The 6,338-nt window shown below is 35.9% G+C and overlaps 1 pseudogene; it reads right to left on the bottom strand.

The window, feature by feature from the left end:
* Positions 1-2,177: 2,177 nt before the first annotated feature.
* On the bottom strand, positions 2,178-3,477 carry LOC104654635 (annotated as a pseudogene).
* Between the last annotated feature and the right edge of the window lie 2,861 nt (positions 3,478-6,338).

Genomic DNA, 6,338 nt, shown 5'->3' with positions numbered 1-6,338 from the left:
AAAAATAATTTATCAAATACCAGTATGAGACACAATGGTGTACTATTCCGCCATAAAAAAAATGTTAGAGTTGTTTCCAGAATTCTTTGTGTACTTTGCTACTGTTTTTGTGTACTTTTGCTACTAAAAAATTTCTTCAGGTTTTCCCAGTGAATCCATTAAAACATTTCCATTTTATCTTGCTTAAAGTCTATATTTTTGGAAGCATATAAATATACTAGTTAACATATGAAATGAAGCAGTTGGCAGTGTTTCCTTGACTAATTTGTTATTTTCTATTAAAAAGAGAAAATGAGCGAAACAATACAAGATATGCAATATATGCAATTACATGACCCTTGTCCTCTTGTCTCTAGCAGAGAAAAGTATTAAGTTTGTTGCATTTTATTTTCTATAAAGGTATTAGGCCTTTGCCTCAAAGGTGTACAGTCAAAATAACAAGACATCCTCCTTTGACTTAGCTCTGACCTTCTCTGCACTCTACTCATCCTTTATGGCAAGTCAGCTAAAAACACTGCCGGATATTGTTCCCTTTTAGGAAATTCTTCCTGGAATCCTGTAGTAAACTTTCAGAGGAAAAAGGCAAATAAAGTTAAATGTCCTTGAGGAATGCTGAATATTAAAAAAAAAGTTAGTATCACTTTTGACTTTTTTTCAGAAGTTTATCAGCAACTGATGTAGACGGATTATGCTGTCTTGATTTAAATTGTCAATTGTCTTCAATTATTCCTAGCTTGAGCTGAATAATTTTAACCAGACTCCTTTAAAACTGAAAGAATGCTATCTCATCTTGAGAAGAACTAATTCTAATACCATTTTAGTTTGTCTTTATAATTGAATTATCAAAGTAATTAATGATCATAAGTGATTTGATAGTTTATCATGTGATGTTAATAAACAATAAGCGAAAATGTGAGAGAATAACTTATCTGCCATTGAGTAGCAATATTTTTGTGCTGTGGTTACAATGTTAAGCAAACTAAAATAAGCAAATCTTCATGCCAGGGTCTTAGTTAATGTCATTTTGCTTGGCTGAGAAAATCTGAAACTTCTCTGAGCAGACATATTTAAGAGAGCATTAGGACATGCATATTTTTAGGATGCTAATAGAACCTCTCACCCTTTTTGGATTTAGCTGCCAGAAATTATGATTCATAGTTCTTGATAGCATAGAACAGAAAACATTGTAAAGGGAAAGAAATTCTAACAGATTGCTCAGGAATGATTTCGGAGTGTCAATTAATCAGACATTTCTCTTTCATCCCTTTAGGAAAATGCACACTTCTCTTTTGAAAAATGGATCTAGAAAAATATTTATGTTTGCTTTGGAATGGCCCACAATTATTGATGAACTCTTACTGGTATTAGAAAACTGATTGGTGAAAGAATATATAGCATAATAATAGCTTATAATAGCAAAAATGACACAGCTGAAAAGTTGCCTGTGAAGAATGTTTCAAAAGAACAAAGGATGTGCTTTGTCATCGCTGTTTTTAAGATTCTGAAGAATATAGTGACGATATTATATTACTGTATTTGTGCTACTGTTCTGGAAAGTTTAGCCACTTGAAGTACCTTTAATAGATTTTTGAAAATTATTAGAATGTAGAATTTTAAAATACACGATAACATTCTGAAGAAGTTGTATTATTCTAGAAAGCTCTGGCATAATTTAGATTTAGGGTTGAATAGGAGTTACTTTTTATCGTTATAATTAATGGGTAAAGCGTTCTGTGTTGAATAACAACTCTTGTAGAAATCCAAAGTTATACATAGCTTTGATTGTGATAATACATGTTTTGATTCTTGATTAATGTTGACTTTCCCACTTGTGACACGGTTTTCTCTCAAATTCTAGTTGTCTCAGCTAGAATTACCTGGTTAGCTCATAGATTTCTACATTCTGTTTTTAACTGATAATATTTATTTTAAAGATCACTTTTAATTGTAACAAATATGAAGTCATCAGTGTTTTCCAAATTGTCAATAATGCTTTAAGTAAAAAATACATTAGTAAAATGTAAGTTATATTGTATTATAATATCTGCTACAGTTAATACCATGAACATACACACTATATACCAGAAAAGCTCATGCATTATTGGAAGTGAAAAGAAATATGATATAATTGCTATATTGTCTGATTATAAATTCATGCTTTGATCAGTTCTCTTTCTTCAGGGATGACATTTACTTGTAATCTGCTGTTGAGGAATCTGAATTGGATGTCACAGATTCTGCATTTGCACCAGTGGCATGTTAGTGCTATCATGGTTGTCTGTGTACAGGGGAGGTATGATTTCACCAGTTACAAGTGAGACACAGGAAGTGTTGATGGGGGCCATGCTCTCTCTCTACTCTTGGATGTGTCTTGAAGCTCCTTGGCAAATTTCTGAATAGCACTGTGATGGACTAATTGAATGTCTGGTGTTTGCATGTTTCTCTTTTCTACTCCTTCCTGTCGACAGTGCATGATGTAAGGAAGTACTAGAAAGAGGACCAGTGCTACTGTTGAGGACACAGCCAGTATAATTAAGCAATCCATGTACTTGTCTGCTTTTCAGACAATCATTTTGAAAAGGGTTTGTACTCTCCATCACCACTAAAGTTCCCTCTCCACGAATCACTTCTGGATAGGTGGTCACTTGCTTTGTTTTATCAACCAAATGAAATTTCGCACTAGTCAATGTAAAATGGAGTACAAAATGTTTTAGCACATGTTATTACAGGCTCCATTTCTTGACTGCATCTCAATTCTGTGGATTTTCAACATCTTGTAATCAAGAAGAAAATGGGACATTGGCACCAATCCTGACGAAAACGCCCCCCTTCAGGCCATTAATAGGAAGCAGAACCAGCAGAACCCTGCTCGATAGGGGCCATGTGATGTTTATGGCATTCAGTCCCTCTGGCCACAGCACATTTTTCTCCACCCTGACAAAGTTTCCAAGAACCTTCCTGGCCAATATTTCTTACACATTTATATTTTTAATGAAGATTTCTGCTTGTGATATGGCAACAGGAAGTCCTCTGTTGACATTATATTATCCAATTATTCCTTGCAGTCTCAAAGGTGTACCTATTGTAGGCAATTATGTCAATGGTCGTTGGTTTCTCCACATTTTCAGTTGTCGGAGAGCCATAAGGACTCACTATATGGTGTTCTTTGGATGTAGAGGAGCCATCCAGGTCTTTCTAAATAACCCTTTCAATTTGTTTTAAATGCTTTGGGATCATCACTAATCTCACCAGGTTTTGGTGAGGTGGAGATTTCCTCTTAAAATACTCGTTCCAAAGCATAAACCAAAAGGACACTTACAGATGGATATGCATTCTGATCAGAGTGCACCTTAGAGAAAATAATGAATACTGTCATCAAGAATGTGACAACCATCACAGGCTCATCCTGCGTGTCCCCTGAACTTGTCCTATGCAAGCACAGGGGTCTCCAGGATCCCACCGCCAGGGCAATTTCATTATTGGGCTGATGAGGCCCGTAGTCCTCAATTCTCCCCTCCCTTTCTGGCAGCTTGGCCAGTTTTACTCTTTTCTTATTAAAGCACATTTTGTTGTACACAGGAATGCAAAGAAAACACAATTGCCACTGAGAACTTTGTAGTGTGATGCTTTTTAACTTTTGAATGAGCTTTCACACAAAAATTACTGCTTTGTGGAAATTTTCAGGTATGAGAAAACATCTTACAAAGAAACCTCCTGTTATCCAGCTGATCAGTCAGTATTAAAAAATGCGTGTGGAGGATATTGCAGATTGAAGTGTGCAAAGCATTTGTGTTTTAATTAAAATCTTAGAGGAAAAACTCATTCACATGAATTAATAGCAACATTTTTAGCAGGTTGCATAAATGGTGACAAAATTTACATCTTTATATTCAAGAAGAGTATAGAGTTACTTGGTGAAGATCACTACATATGTTAAATCCTTTCAACATGTGCTATAAATATTAAAGATCTATGGCTATTAAATTACGTGAGAGCAAATGACTCACGAGTAATTACAAATACCTGTTCTGCTTCTACTTATCACTTATTTTCCAAAAAGTAGCGTGGAAATGAAATGCAAGTATAACATAAAAGAGTATAACTTCCTGTTAAATGATGCTTTGTCATATAATGGAATATTATAGCCTAATTCAATGCAGGACTAAACCAACATTTGAAGAAAATGAGAACTCTAGAAGCCAGAAGCCTCAGTCCTCAGAAAGCTCCATACTCTGCATGCTGTTTACATGTCTCTTTGTGATTATGTGGGTTTTTTTTACTAACTATTCCTGTGAAATAGCAAAAAACTTTAGATTAAAATGGATTTCACTAATCACAGAAGTCAACAAAGCAAGTAAATATGAAAAAATAGCACAAAGTTGTACAGAAATCGTCTGTATAGCTAAGAAATGCAAGAAATTTAGCTCTGTTAGAGCTTTTATTATCAATCAAATATATCCTTAATAGTTCTCATCTTTTTGTCTTTTGGTGGCCCCCTCCCCAACCTGTTTGTGTTTTGACTTTTTCACCTGACATGGATGAACAATGGATGTGTTCCTTCTAATACCCTGTCAAAGGGAAAAACCACAATCTAGGTCTTTAGGCACACAGGCACTTTGTTCCCGATAAGTGATTATGTAGCAGCCACAGCATCTTACAGTGTTGGAAAGGAAGAGACTGTGTTGCTTGGAGTCTTAAGATACTCTCAGAGGGTCCTTGGAACTCCAGGCTTCCCAATAGGTATCTCGGTGTGAGTGGATTTCACATATTGACCTTCCAACTCAGCATCTGGAGAAAGGATGTCAGTTCTGAGAAGAAGACTGAAGATATCTAACTGAAGAAATAGTACCTGGAAGTTTGAATGACCTAGGGAAGGACACGAAGATGCTCAAGTGCCTCGGACTTCCCAAGGTACACAAAGTGGGAAGCAGCACCAGTAAACTCTTTAGGAAGAATACAACTCACACCTTTTACAGTTTCCATCACATTTCCTTTTAATGATCACTCATGATCCCTAGCAGGGATTCAGCCACTCCCTGGAATCACACAGCACATGAGTGGTGGGACCAAAAGAGATTTCTGGTCATTTTAAAGTTTAACTTAATTTTTAACTTTTATTTTTAGTTCAGGGGTACATGTGCAGGTACAGGTTTGTTATATAGGTAAATTACCTGTCATGGGGATTTGATGTGCAGATTATTTTACCATCCAGGTAGTAAACATAGTACCTGATAGGTAGTTTTTTGTTACTCACCCTCCTTCTTCCCCACACCCTCAAGTCAGCTCTGGTGTCTGTTGTTCCCTTCATTGTGTCCATAAGTACTCAATGTTTGCTCCCACTTATGAGTAAGAACATGTGATATTTCGTTTTCTGTTCCTGTGTCAGTTCACTTAGGATAATGGCCTCTAACTCTATCCACATTGTTGCAAAGTACAGCTCTCATTCGTGTTTATGGCTGCATAGTATTCTGTGATATATATTTACCACATTTTCTTTATCCAGTCTACTGTTGATGGGCATTTAGGTTGATTCCATGTCTTTGCTGTTGTGAATAGTGCTGTGATGAAGCTATGTGTCCTGTGTCTTTATGATAGAATGATTTGTATTCCTTTGGGTATATACCCAGTAATGGGACTGCTGGGTTGAATGGAAGTTTTGCTGTGAGTTCTTTGAGAAATCGCCAAACTGTTTTCCACAATGGCTGAACCAATTTACATTCCCACCAGCAGTGTATAAGCATTATCTTTTCTCCACAACCTCTCCAGCATCTGTTATTTTTTGACTTTTTAGTAATGGCCATTTTGACTGGCGTGAGAAGGCGTCTCATTGTGGTTTTGGTTTGCATTTCTCTAATGATTAGTGATAGTGAGCATTTTTCCATATGCTTGTTGGCCACATGTATGTCTTCTTTTGAAAAGTGTCTGTACATGTCATTTGCCCACTTTTTAATGGGACTGTTTCTTTTTTGATTGTGTATTTGCGTAAATTCCTTATAGACTCTTGATTGTAGACCTTTGTCAGATGCATAGTTTGCAAATGTTTTCTCCCATTCTGTAGGTTGTCGGTTTACTTTGTTGATAGTTTTTTTTTTGCTGTGCAGAAATTCTGTATTTGAATTAGGTCCCATTTGTCAATTTTTACTGCTATTGCAATTGCTTTTGGGATCTTCATCATGAAATCTTTGCCAGGCCCTATGTCCAGATGATATTTCATAAGTTATCTTCCAGGGTTTTTGTTGTTTTAGGTTTTACATTTAAGTCTTTAATCCAGCTTGAGTTAGGGTTAGGGTTCGAGTTATTTTGAATCTTAGTTCTTATTCATTGCTGTTCCCAGTAAG

This window comes from Rhinopithecus roxellana, chromosome 14 (genome assembly GCF_007565055.1).
Source record: "Rhinopithecus roxellana isolate Shanxi Qingling chromosome 14, ASM756505v1, whole genome shotgun sequence".
In the NCBI taxonomy this organism is placed as follows: domain Eukaryota; kingdom Metazoa; phylum Chordata; class Mammalia; order Primates; family Cercopithecidae; genus Rhinopithecus; species Rhinopithecus roxellana.
This window is presented reverse-complemented; position numbering and strand designations above follow the sequence as displayed.